The sequence below is a fragment of the Rhinatrema bivittatum genome, chromosome 6 (assembly GCF_901001135.1).
Source record: "Rhinatrema bivittatum chromosome 6, aRhiBiv1.1, whole genome shotgun sequence".
In the NCBI taxonomy this organism is placed as follows: Eukaryota; Metazoa; Chordata; class Amphibia; order Gymnophiona; family Rhinatrematidae; genus Rhinatrema; species Rhinatrema bivittatum.
In genome coordinates, this window is record NC_042620.1 from 65204129 (window position 1) to 65221833 (window position 17705).

The window sequence follows — 17705 nt, forward strand, 5'->3', positions numbered from 1 at the left end:
TGTTACCAATAAAGATTGAGGCAAAGAATTAATTCAATTTTTCAGCTATTTCCTTGTCCTCCATGAGCATTTTACCACTTGGTCATCTAGAGGCCTGACCTACACCCTTACAGGCTTTTTGCTTAGAATGTATTGAAAAAAATTTGAATAGTAAATTTTGCCTTTTTAGTAATCTTCTTCTCAAATGTTTTCTTTGTTGTCTCACTACTGTTTTAGAAACATAGAAATGTTATGACAGAAAAAAGCCATACGGTCTATCTAGTATGTCCTTCCACATCTACTATTCAGCTTTATAATCCCTACCATTCCCTCAAATATCCTCTATGTTTATCCAATACTTTCTTGAATTCAGATACTCTCTGTAGTATTCTCCGTGAGGAGTTATCAATCTGGAATAATCCGCTATGCTGATGGGAGGAGCAATCAGATAGGGGAGTTATCAATCTGTAATAATACAGGTGTTAGTTGTGGGTGGATCCTTGGGCCGGTGGTAGATGACCACGCCCCTGGGGGAGGATCCCGAGAGGGACCACCAGCTAGGCTTAGAGTATGGAGACAGACACACACTAGTTCTTTTATTAAAGAGGGTTTTGAAACTACCAGAGGTGGCAGTAGTGAGCTGAAGTGCCCGGCAGGGCTGAAGTCCCTCATATACTGGAACAGCGATCCCAGGATGGCTGAGCTGTTGAGAAACTGTAGACAGTGAGTAAGCAGGGGATGCAGAGTTCATGAACAGAACTTAGATGACAACACTCACAATAATGGTCGCGGAGAAGCTCAGCAGCTGGAAAGGGTAGGCCCTCGAGGAGCGAGTACCTGGTTCCAGGGAAAGCTCTGAGAGAGCAATGGCAACTCACAATGATGTAGGCAGCGATAGCTTCCAGGCAGAAGAGAATCAGCGGAGAGTCAGGAACGAGGGCCCTCGAGGAGCGAGTAACGATTCCTGTCTGTAAACCTGAAAGGCAAAGAGAGAGCGAGGCCCCCAAGGAGCGGGTACCTCTGGTATGTCCGAGGAGGCACAGTAGCTTGGAATGAATCCTTGCTAACTCAGCTTGTTAGTGATAACAGAGACCTTTAAATATAGGAAGCGGATGATGTCATCTCAGGGGGACGCCCCTGAGGTTTGCGCCCTTGCTGGTACTTCAATCGGAGCGCGTGCACGTGCACGTCCTAGGCTTCAGGCAACATGGCGGATTTGCAGCATCGAGCCGGTCCGGGGACGCCGGAGGGAGTCGGCAGGGAGACACCGCGGCAGCCAGCCGTCCTTCAACCACAGAGGTAAAGAGGGCAGAGTGAAGACGACGGGCAGCGACGGTCACAACACTCTCCTTATCTCCAACAGCTCCATGGGGAGGCTGTTCAATGCATCTACTACCCTCTTTGTAAAGAAATATTTCCTTACTTAACCCCTTTCACTCTTATCCACTACCCTCTTTGTAAAGAAATATTTCCTTACTTAACCCCTTTCACTCTTATCCCATGATCCCTCATTCCAGAACCTCCTTTTTGATCAACAGTGGCCAGCCCAGGTTACAAGTTCCTGGCAAGTACCTAAACATTAAATAGATCCCATGTTACAGATGCTTATAATAAGCAGTGGCTATTCCCTACGTTATATGATTAATAGCAGCTGATGGACCTCTCCCCCAGGAACTTATCCAAATCTTTTTTAAACCCAGCCATACTGATTTCCTTAACCACTTCCTCTGGCAATGAATTCTAGAGTTTAATTGTGCATTGGGTGAAAAAGAATTTTCGCTGATTTGTTTTAAATGTGCTACTTGCAAACTTCATGGAAAGCCCCCTAGTACTTGAAATATCTGAAAGAATACTTTTACCCATTCAAGTCCTTTCATGATTTTATAGACCTCTATCATATCCCCCCTTAGCTGTCTTTTTTCCAACAGCCCTAACCTCTTTAGCCTTTCTTCATAGGGAAGCCATTCCATGCTCTTTATCATTTTGGCTGTCCTTCTTTGTAACTTCTTCAATACAACTACATTGTTTTTGAGATGTGGTGACCAGAATAGCACCCAGTATTCAAGTATCACCATGAAGCGATTCAGAGGCATTATGACATTCCATGTTTTATTCACCATTCCCTTCCTAATAATTCCTAACATTTTGTTTGCTTTTCTGACCACTGCAGCACACTGAGCAGACTATTTCAATGTATTATCCACTTTGATGCCTAGATCTTTTTGTGTGTGGTAAGTAACTCCTAATATCGAACCTAACATCGTGAAACTACAGCATGGGTTACTTTTCCCTATATGCATCATCTTGCACTTCTCCATATTAAATTTCATCTGCCATATGGACACCCAATTTTCCAGGTTCACAAGCTCCTCATGCAATTTATCACAATCCATTTGAGATTTAACTACTCTGAATAATTTTGTGATATCTGCAGATTTGATCACCTCATTCATCATACACCTTTCCAGATCATTTATAAATATATTAAACTGTCCAAATAAAGATCCCTGAGGCATTCCACTGTTTACCTTTTTCCACTGAGAAAATTGACCATTTAATCCTACTCTCTGTTTCCTGTCTTTTAACCAGTTTGCAATCCACAGAAGGACATCGCTGACTATCCCATGGATTTTTAATTTTCTTAGAAGCCTTTCATGAGGTTTGTCAAATGCCTTCTGAACATCCAAATACACTACAATTAGTGGTTCACTTTTATACACGTTTATTAATCCCTTCAAAAATTTGTAGCAGATTTGTGATGCAAGACTTCCCTTAGGTAAATCCATGCTGGATATGTCCCATTAAACCAAGTCTATCTATATGTTCTATGATTTTGATCTTTAGAATTGTTTTCATGGTTTTCCCAGTACTGAAGTCTATAGTTTCTTGGATATGAGTTAAATTGGTCATCTTCGAGTCCTCAGGTACAATGGATGATTTTAATGATAGGTTATGAATTACTAATAATAGGTCTGAAATTTCATTTTTTTAATTCTTTCAGAATCCTGGGATGTATACTATCCAGTCCAGGTTATTTGCTACTCTTCAGTCTTTCAATCTGGTCTACTACATCTTCCCGATTACCTGTAATTTGGTCCAGTTCATCTGAATCATCACCCCTGAAAAACATCGCCAGAATGGGTATTCCACCAACATCCTCATTAGTAAACACCAAAGGAAAGAATTCATTTTGTCTCTCTGCAATGGCCTTAACTTTCCTAAGTACCCCTTTAACCCCTTGGTCATCTAATGGTCCAACAGATTCCCTGGAAGGCTTCCTGTTTCAGATATATTTATGTTTAAATATCTTTATTGAGTTTAACAGATGCAACACTTCTATAAAGAACAAAATAAGGATGGGTACACTCCTGTTTCAGATATATTTTTTAAAGTTTTTATTATGAGTTTTTATGTTACGGATCTGGCAGTGAACCCTTGGTCCGAGGTAGAGTCAGCGCAACTAGGAGAATAAACTCTCTAGGTCCCTACCGTCGGAAGGTGAGGCCTGGTGATATAGACGTGGGAATGAAGACTTCACCCTGGAAGCTCGTGATTCCCCCAGGAGGAGCCCGTAGGAACCCAGCTGCTGGGACTTAGGAGACTCCCTGGAGACCGAAGAAGATCTGGATGCAGGCGCCTCCTGCAGGTCGTGTAGTCCAGATGGCTGGTGCCTCCAGCAGGTCGAAGTTGATTCAAGTGAAGCTCTTTGGAGAAAAGTCCGAAATCGGTCTGAGGGACTAAGCCAGAAGACTGGTCGGAAGCCGGTCCAGGGGTCGAAGCCAGAGAATGGTGGGAAGCCGGTCCAGGGGTTGAAGCCAGAAGAAATCCATCCAACAAGGGGAAAGCCAGGAGCAAGGACCAAGACGAACAGGAACCAGACGAGCAGGCTGCGGACCAAGAACTCAAGGCACAAAACCAAGAGCCAAGATACCAAGGCAAGGTCTGAGGAGCAGACCTTGCCTTAAATACAGGGCACCAGGAAGAAGTCCCAAAGAGGAGCCATGACCATTTCCTGTCATGGCCCCTTTAAATCACATCAGCAGCCATGTGCGCAGCTCTAGGAGGCCCGGCGGGGGAGGAGTCAGCTGAACGGTGGCCATCTTGGATTCAGCATGCTGCGAAGAAAATCTCACGACAGCTGCCGTCCCAGGAAGGGCCCGACACCGCGGGTGAGTGGCGGGTCCCGTTTGCGGACTGCTGCGGCCGGCGGCCGTAACATTTTTCTTCTACAGCCAACTTCTTTTCAAATTCTCCCTTAGCCTGTCTTATCAATGTTTTACATTTAAATTGCCAATGCTTATGCTTTTTCCTATTTTCTTCAGCTGGATTCTTCTTCCAATTTTTGAAGGAAATTCTTTTGGGTAAAATAGCCTCTTTCACCTTGCTTTTTAACCATGCGAGCAATCATTTGGCCTTCCTTCCACCTTTCTTAATATGTGAAATACATCTGGATTGTGTTACGCATCCCGCTCATGCCTGACCCGCTCCCGGGTCCGCTTACCCTTCCTCCACACCAGCTAGTCCCGGGTTGGCCTCCCTCGCCTCTGCCGCCAGCACCTCATGGCCACGGCATTCTGCGGCGGCATTCCCCGACGCCTCGCCTCCCAGATCCAGCCAGGCCTCACGGCGGGGCTCGGCGTCCTCTGTGGCGTCGGCCTTGCCCCTAGGCGTGCGCGCGTGGACTGACCGCCCTCTTAAAGGGCCAAGGGCAGGCCCTAGCTCTGTGGCGCACCCAGATTGAGTCTAGTATAAAAGAAAGTGCTTCACTTCACTTCCTTACCTTGGCAATCAGGTCGATCACTTAGTGATAGCAAGTTTGCCTTCCTGCGTATCCTGTGTCTCCTGTTCCAGTCTCTCTGTTCCAGCATCTCCTGTGTCTCCAGTTCCAGCGTCTACTGCTCCTTCGTCTCGCCATTCCTGGTAGTACCCTTCGGACTGATCTCACGGTACTGACCTTTGCTTGTTCTTGACTACTCCTTGATTACTGCCTGACCTGACCTCTGCCTGGAACTCTGACTACTTTTTGATCACTGCCTGCCCTGACCTCTGCCTGGAACTCTGACTCTTCTTGATCGCTGCCTGCCCTGACCTCTGCCTGGAACTCTGACTACTCTTTGATTGCTGCCTGCCCTGACCTCTGCCTGGAACACCGACTACTCTTGTCTGCCACCTGGAACCCGACCTCCTGCTTGACCTGACTATGTCCAGACTGACCTCTGCTACTGACCCTGCCTAGCTGACCATCCTTACAAAGACTCTGGCCTTAATTCTCGCTTTACACTCGAATACTCTATTCTGGCCTCCCGTGACCTCTGGACTTCCTTGTCTGAGCACCGACCATGCACCCTTGTTCGTGGTGGATACTCCTTTGAACTTTCTCTCTAGGAGACCCTGCGAGGCCCACCTAAGACCAGGCGGCCCAGGTAACCAATGGCTCAACCTGAGGGAACCCCGGGTTGTTATTGGTGAAGCTCCAGCTAGCCTCTGTCTCCTTCTGTGCTCCGCCTCCTGGTGGCAGATGCTCCTGGTGGCAGTGAGGGCAAAGACGATCGGCGCCATTTTGAAACCTCCAGCACCGGCACCGGCACCGAGGGTATGATTGAAGGGATGGCTCCCAGAACCCCCGCTAGACCACCAGGTACATATAAAAGGTTTTGGGGGGGGGGTCGGGAGGGTGGGAGGGTGGGAGAAGCAAAGAGGTAATTTGTAAAGGGTCGGGTGGGATTTTTTTATCGGGCCATCGGCGCCATTTTTATCAGTGGTAGCCAAAATGGCGCCGATGGCCCGAGAGTAGGAGATCGCGCTGGGACCCCCCCCCCCCACTGGACCACCAGGTAACTTAACATTTTGGGGGGGTTCGGGAGGGTGGGGGAAGGTTAGGAATTGGTTTTAAAGGGTTGGGGTGGGTTTAGGGGTTGTTTTGGTGTGCCGGTTTTCCCGCCCTCCCCCAAATAATTCCCGTGTCCTATTTAACGATACAATACAAATGCCCCTGATGATAAATCGGGGGCATTTGTATTGTATCGTGCACTCTAACGATTTAGAACGATTTTAAAATTATCTGACGATAATTTTAATCGTTCAAAAACGATTCACAGCCCTAATACTTACTGATACTCTTTAGTCACTAGCATGATGATCTTCTCCTCTCAATGCTCCCACTGGAACAAGCTTAAATCTTTAAATCTGTCCCCATATGCCTTAGAGCAAAGACTACTGACCATTAGTAGCCATTTCTGGACCAATTCCAACCAGTTTATATTGTAGGAGAGATCAAAAGATTTTATCATTGTATGCAATAAAATATGAATTCTGATCACAATATGGACACAGACCTATATTCCAGCTAAGGGATACAGAGGTGATGAACTTTGACCTGGAGCAGCAATTCAAGGCTGAATTATTTGTTCTGCCAGCAAGCTGTGTTCCGAAGCCCCCCTCCAAGGTCTATCTTTTTCCATAAACAAGATAAGGAACTTTAGACTGAAAATAACAATCTGCCCAGGGACAGGTCCCAAAATCTGCCTGGAAACAAGAAATAACCAATTCAAGAAGGAGGGACTCACAGGTGAATTCTGCAATAGCCCAAATCAGACAGGTCAATTCACAGAAAAATACTGACTCAGCAAGACATCTCACTGGTCAAGAGATTACCAGACCAGACCAGACTGCTCTGGAGTCACCAAGTAACAGGATCAGTGACCCCTTTCCCCAATAGGAGAGGGGGGGCTGCAATCTGAAATGAAGACATGACCGCTTTTCATACTCTGATTGACTATGCATGAACTATTGCATATTCATGTCTGTTAAAAGCTGCAGTAGAGAGAGACTCAGGGCAGCAGCTGGCAAAGACAACACCTGAGTTATAGTTGCCTGCCCCTCCCTATGACCAATAGACCCGCTTTAGCCTGCCCGGTCTCCCCAAGTAAAGAGAAGGTCCTGCCTGCTGCATCGTGGCTGGGACAACAGAGACTTCAACATGTGCTGCCACCCCAGGGACATCTTCTGTAAGTCACAGCATCTCCCACATTTCTGCAAACTGGACCTTTATAAGGGTGAGAACTGATGGTAATCTTCTACAGTTATGGGAGCTAGTTAATTATGTTTATTAATTAACATACCTGAAGTAAGTTGAAGTCTCTGATATGTTTATGTTCATTAATGTTGCAGAGCTTTACTAAGTATAAGCATATGCTGGATTAAGGGCTGTAGAGGCATGTGTTGTCTATCTCATTCTAAGTGGTAAACCCAAAATGTTTGAAAATAAAGCAGTAAGACTCTGAGACAAACAGGTGCCCTTTCCTGGGCTTTTCATATCGCATATAAGGTAATAAGTGGTACATTTCGATAGCATTGCCAATACCCTTCAGAGAGGGAAGGGGAGGGGGAGCTGGCAGTCTCCTCCCAGCTACATATACCCTTACATTGTCTACAATATCTTTTTGAAGGAGCAGTCTCTAGAACTGTATACAGTATTCCAAATAGATCTCAGCAGGGACCTATACTTTCTTTTTCTGCTGACCATTCTTCTCCCTATGCACCCAAGCATCTTTTGGCTTTTTCCATTATTAGGAAGGGAATGGTGAATGAAACGGACAATGTCACAATGCCTCTGTATTGTTCCATAGTGAAACCACACCTTGAGTACTGTGTTCAATTTTGGTTGCCACATCTCAAAAAAGGTATAGATTCACTGGAGAAGGTACAGAAAAGGTTGACCAAAATGATAAAGGGGATGGAATTGGCTCCCCTATCAGGAAAGTCTAAAGAAGTTAGGGCTGTTCATCTTGGAGAAGAGATGGCTGAAGGGGGATGTGATGGAGGTCTACAAAATTATGAGAGGAGTAGAACAGGTAAATGTGAATCATGTATTTACTCTTTCAGATAATAGAAGAACTAGGGGGCACTCCATCAAGTTGGCAAGTAGCACATTAAAAACAAATCAGAGAAAATTTGTTTTCAATAAACGCACAATTAAGCTCTGGAATTCATTGCCAGAGGATGTGATTGAGGCAATTAGCTTAGCTGGGTTAAAAAAAAGTTTGGTCAAGTTCCTGGAGGAGAAATCCATAAATTGCTATTAGTCAAGCTGTCAAAGGAATAGACACTGCTTAATAATGGCATTAGTAGCATGGGATCTATTTAATATTTGGGTATTTGCCAGGTACTTGTATCCTGGATTGGCCACTTGAAAACAGGATACTGGATTGAAGGACTCTTGGTCTGACCCAGTATAGTAACTTCTTTTGTTCCTATATTCTTATCCACCTGTTTGGTCACCCCCAGATCCTGCTCTTCTTTCATGCTTATAAGAATTTCATCCCTTATACTGTGATTTTTGCAGCCCAAATGAATGACTTAAATTTTTTATATTAAATATTAGTTGCTGGACTCTAGATCAGAGCTTCCCAAATTGTGGGTTTGGACCCCAAATGGGGTCAAAAGTGCCTCAAACAACTGCATTCTTCAGGCATCAGCAGCAGCATTAGTAGTGAAAGTCAATGTGAGGCCTGTGAGCTAGCACACATCACAAGCTCTGCAGTGGCCTGCTCTTGCATGAGTTCCTCTGAAGGGTTGTGTAGGGTAATTGAGAAGAGCTAAGCGATGTAAGAGGGAATCAGCAGGAGGACTGGAATTTGAGAGAGGGAGGCCACTGGAAGTGGTGGAGATTGAGAGAGGGGATCAGCTAGATTGCAGGGAGGATCAGAGTGGCAAGATTGTTAGAGAGGATCCGCTAATTTGTTTTGGTCATCTTCTGTGCGACATGTGATTTTTCAAGTGCTAAAATAGGTCATATTGGATAAACGTTTTGGAAATCTTGCTCTAGACCATTCTTCAAACTTTACTAGATCCCTGCTTATGTTTTCCACACCTTCCTTTCTGCCTTGTTGTAGATTTTGGTATCATTTGCAAAAAGACAAATCTTTTCCCAACAATCCTTCTGCAATTTTGCTCATGAAAATGTTGAAAAGAACTGGTGCAAAGAATGATCCCTGTGGCACAGGGCTAGTAATGTTCCTTTCCTCTGAGTGAACTCCATTTACCACTACTCTTTGTCACCTCACCTCCCACTTGACTAGTTTCTAACCCTCGTGGTTTGCCAACACTACAGGTGTATCTCAGGGTTCTGCCCTATTCTCCTTATCATTCAACATTTATCTAGCCCCAGTTTGTAAGATTCTGATGAACCTTTGTAATGGATATGGAATTTTTGTGGACATTCAATTCTGCATTAAAATGAGTACCACCTGGTCTGACACTGAGCTCTTATCTGTATTTTTTTGTCTGCCATCAAGCAATGGTTGCAGCACAACAAATTGTCTCTAAATATTTCAAAACAGAGTTTCTAGTTATCCAATGTTCAGATATTATCAATGTTCCTTCTAATATAGTTTTGGACAACTTTGCCTTTTCTATTTCGTCTTACACTAGGAGTCTTGGTGTGTGGATTGACTCCAAGCTGCTGTTTAATCATCGTATACAAACCAGGGATGTGCAGAGCAAAATTTTATGTTCATATTTCTTATGTCCGAAAGGGGGTCCCACTTGCGGCCAATATGGACATAAAAAAAATCCAATGAGTTGGGTATATGTACATATGTGCAAAAAAAAATTTAAACCCCCTCACCCTCCTTAATCCCCCCCCCAGACTTACCACAACTCCCTGGTGATCGAGCGAGGAGTGAGGACGTCATTTCTGCAATCCTTGGCGAGAAGCATGTGACGTCGGCGGCACGTCGAGTGACGCGGCGTCACGTGATTCCCGGCGAGTTCGCGCCGGACGGCTCGTTCGGCCCAAAAAGAACTTTTGGCCAGCTTGAGGGGGTCAGGAGGCCCCCCCAAGCTGGCCAAAAGTTCTTTTTGGGCCGAACGAGCCGTCCGGCGCGAACGAGCCGGGAATCACGTGACGCCGGCGTCACTCGACGTGCCGCCGACGTCACATGCTTCTCGCCAAGGATTGCAGAAATGGCGTCCTCACTCCTCGCTCCATCACCAGGGAGTTGTGGTAAGTCGGGGGGGGGGGGGGGGATTAAGGAGGGTGAGGGGGTTTATATTTTTATTCCCACATATCGAACATATCTATGTTCGATATGTGGGAAATCCGATCGTTTATGTCGAATCAATTTTTTAAGTTAAAAAAAAATATGAGTTGCGTTTTACTAATGCGGTCAATCCGAATGCACACCCCTAATACAAACTGTGATTAGAGATGGCTTTTTTAAACGTAGCGTTCTCCATGGCCTGAAGAATCTTTTAGAACCTAACAATTTTAAATTAGTGTCAGGCCTCAGTGCTACTCACTATGGACTATTGCAATGCCATCTATCTTGAGCTCCTTGAATCATCATTAAAACCTTTACAATTATTTCTAAATTCTACAACTCGGTTGGTTAGCGGAACTAAGCGCATAGACCACGTCATCCCGACCCTTTATCATCTTCAGTAGTTACCACTTCACTTTAGGATCAAATCCAAAATATTGTTTCTTACCCATAAGCTTCTTAGTATTTCTTCCTTACCTTAGATTAATTTTTTGTTAAGAATTTATCAACCCCCAGACATCTTAGATCTCAACAAAGGGGTCTTTTGGAAGTGATTTCAGTACGGGTGGTAAGATTGTCAGTGACTAGAAAATGTGCTTTTTCGGTGGCGGAATCTGCCATGTAGAACACCATTCCAGCAACTTTGAGATTAATGGACTGTACCAAGAAATTTAAATCAGCATTAAAATCATTCTTGATGAGTTTAGCATTTAGTAAAATTATGCCCTAATATTTAAAATCTTGCACTTTAGTTGGATTTGGGCGCTTGAACAGTTTATATTTGTCTTTTGTTATGTTGTCTTATTTTTTGCTGTTTTTATGTGTGTGTTAATACTGTAAATTGCTCAGAGCTTCGCATGTAGCAATTAAAAAATTTTAATAAATACAAATACAAATAAAACCCAGTCATTCACTTGTAGGGCCCATACCAAGGGTGTTCAATTTATTTATGTCAGCTATGTGGAATCATGTCAAATGCTTTACCAAAATCCAAATACAGTATATCTAGTGCTTTCCTTGATCCAACTGTCTTGTCACCCAACCAAAAAAATTGATCAGATTCATCTGATAAGACCTACTTCTGGTAACATCATGTTGACTTGGATCTTGTAATCCATTGGATTCCAGAAACTGCACTATCCTCTGTTTTAGCAGTAATTCCATTAATTTGATCACTACAGAGGTCAGACTAAGCCCATGGTCCAGGATGATGAAATGCTCTCATTGGCACAATCTACACAGTCATTCATTCATCTCCAGAATATGAGCTTCCCTGCTTGGGCCTTTATACTTGACTGGGAGTATGGATGAGAGTACCACCTATGTTATATCTTACTTGCCAGTACTTTTTCCCAATATCACTTATAAATACATAGATAAGGACTTGGCCTAGCACTGATTGTTGTGGTACTCTGCTACTCAATTTCCCTTCATCAGAGTGGATCCTATAGATTGCCACTCTCTGAATCCTATTATTCAATGAACTTCTCACCTCATCAGTTTAAATAACTTCTATATGGCACCATCAGCCATAATAACAGTTTCACTGCTCTTAATCACTATTCAGGTACAAGTCGATTTTAAAAGGCCCATGTGCGCAAATACCAGGGGTTACGCATGTGGCCAAGTGCATTTTAGAAAGGGCCCGGCTACACGTGTAAATCCAGAAACATGCAGAAGTGCGGGGCCTGAAGAAAGGGGTGGGCTGGGGGGCAGGGGCGGGCCAAGACAGTGCCATTAGATGCTGTCCCGGAGAAGTGTGCACCGGCAGCCAGCCCGCCCGCAGAGTTTACCTCTGGTCCAGAGGTGCAGTAAGTATAAAAACAAAAAATTTGGGGATAGCTAGGGTAGGTTTAGGGGTCAGAAAGGAGAGGGGAAAAGGGAGGAAGGGTTAGGGAAGTTCCCTCCCAGTCTTCTTTATTGGAGCAGACTGGGAGGAAACTGGGCAAAGGCCTGATCGTATTGCCGCACGGTTCTTTCAAAATCCTCTCCCGCATGTGGAGGAGGCCACCCACTCATACATGAGCGCACAAACATTAAAATTTGGTGCACATGTGTGCGTGGGAATCATATTTTTATAACATGTGGGCGCCGACGCGCTCATATTATAAAATAGCTGCGTCTATGTGCATGCGCTGTGAACCGAGTGCACATGGATGCACACAAGGCCTTTTAAAATCTACTTCCTCAGGTATAAAAATGACTTCTTCATGTCAAGAAATATTCCAACAGATTTGTGATACTTACATGTTTCAAAAATTATCCATAACCATAGCTTCAGTTTTCTGCAGCTGCTCTGGGTAGATTTTGAGGCAAAAGAAAAAACTGTAGCACAGTTTTAAAGATTCATTTACAATACTGTGACATATTTGCATGAATTTGCATATAAATTGTATATAAATTGTTATGACAGCCCTTAATTATTTTTTAAAATATGCTTGAAAATTTTTCCTTTAAAACAAAATACTTCTTCCAACTGTTGTGTGTGACTCATTTTTATATTTTCCAATTCAGTCTTCACTTTACTTTTCCTTCCTTTTCGTTTTCTATCTTCTTTTCCTGTCTTCTTTCTATTGCCTTTTTACTCCACTTTTTCTCAACCTGAATGTGTCCCTCTTTTCCTCTTAACTGGTCTACTGTGTCTCTCCTTTTCTCCCTTCCTTCCAGTTTTTCACCCCCATTCCTCTCACTTTTCTTTCCCAGTCTCTCTTCTCCCTGCTCTACAGTCTTTCATCTCTTGCTCCTCTCACTCCATTTTTTCTAGCCCCTCTAACCCCCTTCCATCATCCCATGCAATCACAGCTTTCCTCCTCATTCATCAGCTCATTCATTCCCTATCCTTCCATACCTTCCTTTCCATCATCCCCATCCGTCACTCCTTTGGTATTCGCCCCTTCATACCCACATTCCCACACTGTCACCCTGCCACCTATTCCCCTCTCTTCTTTTCCTCAGTCTTGTTGAACCTCTTTTCCTCCCCAGCACTCTCCTGCACCTACTCCGCCCAACACACCTCAACACTATAGCCTCAGCCACCGTAGTTTTCAGTTTTACCCTTCTCTTCTGTCCCAACAGTTTGATCCCCAGTTCTTTCTTCCACCATCCTCCCCTGCCTTCTCATCCCAGGCCCTTTCTCTGTCTCTCCCACACTATCTTCTCCCCCCCCCCCTCCGATTCACTCCTCAGCCCAATTCCCTGGCCTCTCCCCTCCTTTTCTTCCACTCCCATGCATATCAACTTTTCCCCTTCTCATTTCCAACCTTTACAGACACCAACTTCTTATTTCTCCTCTCCTCTCCCCATGCATGGTAATGCCTTAACTCCTCTCCAACAGCCTATGTCTCGGCTTTCTATCAGGCATGCAGTGCCAGTGAAACTTTCATGATGTCCGAGAATTTCATGAATACTCTGTGCCTCACCCACTGTAAGCAAAAATATGCAGTGCCAGAGAGGTACAGAACTGCTAATAGAAGGAAAGCCACTGTCACAGGGGGAGGGTGGTGCAAAGAGGCTGGGGTGTTAGGTAGAAAAGACAATGGCAGAGAGAGGCTGGTGTTAGGCAGGTGGGTGGCAAAGGAGAGATGCTGAGGTTGGGAGGAGAGAAAGAAATGGGGTCATTTTTCACAATTCCGTGGGAAAAGAGAAATTATGCAACAATTTCTGTGGCTGGAGATTGAATTTATAACCTGATTACGTGCATGTCAAAGACTTTGGATGCATATTATGCAAATATAAACATTTTACCTTTCTAATATCACTCTTACATTTCAATAGCTTTTTACACCTATAAAATTAAATTGTACATTTCTGATGCTAATGTATAAAATATATCATGTAAGTAGGTAATGGGACTTGTTTAATTATATAGTTTAGTGCCAATAAAAACAAGGATAAAACATAAGCATTGTCATGTTAAATGTAAAACATTGATAAGACAGGCAAAGAGAGAATTTGAAATGAAGTTGGCCATAAAGGCAAAAACTCATAATAAAAACTTTTTAAAATATATCCGAAGCAAGAAACCTGTGAGGGAGTCGGTTGCACTATTAGATGACCGAGGGGTTAAAAGGGCTCTTAGGGAAGATAAGGCCATTGCAGAAAGACTAAATGAATTCTTTGCTTCCATGTTTACTAATGAGGATGTTGGGGAGATACCAGTTCCGGAGATGGTTTTCAAGGGAGATGAGTCAGACGAACTAAACCAAATCACTGTGAACCTGGAAGATGTAGTAGGCCAGATTGACAAACTAAAGAGTAGCAAATCACCTGTACTGGATGGTATACATCCTATGGTACTAAAGGAACTAAAAAATGAAATTTCTGATCTATTAGTTAAAATTTGTAACCTATCATTAAAATCATCCATTGTACCTGAAGACTGGCGGGTGGCCAATGTAACCCCAATATTTAAAAAAGGCTCCAGGGGCGATCCGGGTAACTATAGACCAGTGAGCCTGACTTCAGTGCCGGCAGGAAAAATAGTGGAAACTATTCTCAAGATCAAAATCATAGAGCATATAGAAAGACATTGTTTAATGTATATATGACATGTTAATCACTACCTGATTGTTCATTGTAAGTCCTTGCTCAGTAATATTGTTTAACAAAATGTTTAAAGTTGTTCAGTTCTAATATGTTATTAAATATAATAAGTTGTTATCCTGTAAACCGGAGTGAAGGCAGTGAGCTATACTTCGGTATAAAAAAGCCTTTAAATACATAAATAAATAAATAAATAATGGAACACAGTCAACATGGATTTACCCAAGGGAAGTCTTGCCTAACAAATCTGCTTCATTTTTTTGAAGGGGTGGATAAAGGTGAACCGGTAGATGTAGTGCATTTGGATTTTCAGAAGGTGTTTGACAAAGTCCCTCATGAGAGGCTTCTAAGAAAACTATAAAGTCATGGGATAGGAGGCGATGTCCTTTCGTGGATTACAAACTGGTTAAAAGACAGGAAATAGAGAATAGGATTAAGTGGACAATTTTCTCAGTGGAAGGGAGTGGGCAGTGGAGTAGGGGTGTGCATTCATTTCCTACGTATTGGTAATCCGCAGCGTATAGGGCCGTATTCGTTGTATTCGTGGGGAAGCGAAACGTATCGCGATTCCCCAAGAATACAACGAATCTTCGCTGAATTATTTGGCCGTCTAAAGGAGCGAATTTAAACAAACCCCCCACCCTTCTGACCCCCCCCCCCAAGACTTAGCAAAACTCCCTGTTGGTCCAGCAGAGGGTCCAGGAGCCATCTCCTGCACTCATGTCTCAGCTGCCGGTATTCAAAATGGTGCCATCTTGTGCTCCTACGATGTGACAGGGGCTGACCAATGGCACCGGTAGCCCCTGTGACATAGTAAGGGCAAAGGCTATCGGCGCCATTTTGATTACTGGCAGCTGACGGCCCGAGTGAGGAGGTCATTCCCGGACCCCCGCTGGACAATCAGGGACTTTTGGCAAGTCTTGGGGGGGTCAGGAAGGTGGGGGGCGGGTTGTAGTTAATTCAATTTTAGCCGGGAAACGAATAAGAATTAACGCATGAACGTATCGGGGGCCCCCCTTGCCGAATGCAATGTATCTGCCCCCGACGAATACGAATCCCAAATGCAATGTATGGCGTCCCTCTGCACATCCCTACAGTGGAGTGCCTCAGGGATCTGTATTGGGACCCTTACTTTTCAATATATTTATAAATGATCTAGAAACAAATATGACAAGTGAGGTAATCAAATTTGCAGATGACACAAAATTGTTCAGAGTAGCTAAATCACAAGCAGATTGTGATAAATTGCAGGAAGACCTTGTGAGACTGGAAAATTGGGCATCGAAATAGCAGATGAAATGTATTGTGGATAAGTGCAAGGTGATGCATATAGGGAAAAATAACCCATGCTATAGTTACACAATGGTGGGTTCCATATTAGGTGCTACCACCCAAGAAAGAGATCTAGGCGTCATAGTTGATAACACATTGAAATCATTGGTTCAGTATGCTGCAGCAGTCAAAAAAGCAAACAGAATGTTGGGAATTATTAGAAAGGGAATGGTGAATAAAACGGAAAATATCATAATGCTGCTGTATCGCTCCATGGTGAGACCGTACCTTGAATACTGTGTACAATTCTGGTAGCTGCATCTCAAAAAAGATATAATTGTGATGGAGAAGGTACAGAGAAGGGCGACCAAAATGATAAGGGGAATGGAACAGCTCCCCTATGAGAAAAGACTAAAGAGGTTAGGACTTTTCAGCTTGGAGAAGAGATAGCTGAGGGGGGATATGATAGAGGTGTTTAAAATCATGAGAGGTCTAGAACGGGTAGATGTGAATCAGTTATTTACTCTTTCAGATTATAGAAAGACTCAGGGGCACTCCATGAAGTTAGCATGTGGCACATTTAAAACGAATCGGAGAAAGTTCTTTTTCACTCAACGCACAATTAAACTCTGGAATTTGTTGCCAGAGGATGTGGTTAGTGCAGTTAGTATGGCTGTGTTTAAAAAAGGATTGGATAAGTTCTTGGAGGAGAAGTCCATTACCTGCTATTGATTAAGTTGACTTAGAAAATAGCCACTGCTATTACTAGCAACAGTAACATGGAATAGACCTAGTTTTTGGGTACTTGCCAGGTTCTTATGGCCTGGATTGGCCACTGTTGGAAACAGGATGCTGGGCTTGATGGACCCTTGGCCTGACCCAGCATGGCATGTTCTTATGTTCTTACTATTAATCAAGTTTAGTTAGGGAATAGCCCCTGCTATTATTTGCATCAGTAACATGGGATCTGCTTGGTGTTTGGGTATTTGCCAGGTTCATGTGGCCTGGTTTGGCCTCTGTTGGAAACAGGATGCTGGGCTTGATGGACCCTTGGTCTGACCCAAGGCAATTTATTATCTTCTTATGTTCTTAAGGGAAATGTTTTTGTTGCTAAATCTAGCAAAATGGTTCCACCTCCCCAATTCTGATCAAACGTTAAAAAATGATCACCACTGTATTATGCCACTAGATAAGACAATCTGCATCTTCTTTCTTGTTACTATTTGGTATATAGAATCCATTTTCTCAAGAAATGGCATTATGTAAAACCCATGAATACATTTGCATTGTGAATACTAGAAAAATTTTATAATTGTAAAAATAGCTAGAGAAACTATGGCTATTTTATTAGACATTTCTTTTATCTGTTTCTGCTAGTTCCAGCAGAATAGTAAAGAAAAGTTTAGATTTCAGCAAAGACTTGTGTTCCCTCACCTTTGAAAACAGGAACCATTTCTGTAATTACAGTAATTTTAAAAAGTGTCTGAATAATACAGAAAAACATTTTAAATGTTTTGATTTGAAGGACAATTTTAATAGCAATTTCAAATGGTGGTGAATACAACTTCGTTAATGTTTTCTAACTAAGGTCAAAATAAAGTTGGTGAAAGAATTATGTATTTGGATTGAAACATGATAGCAGAAAAAGACCGTCTAGGCTGCCCATCCGTCTAATTTATCTAGCTCTTACAATTTCCTTCCCTTCCTTAGAGAACTCCTGCATTTATCCCACTCTTTCCTGAATTCAGATACCATTTTTGCCTCCATGACCTCCACTGGGAGGTTCCATGCATCCACCACTCTCTCTGTAAAGAAATATTTCCTAAGATTACTCCTGAGTCTACCTCCTTTCACTCTCATCTCAGGACC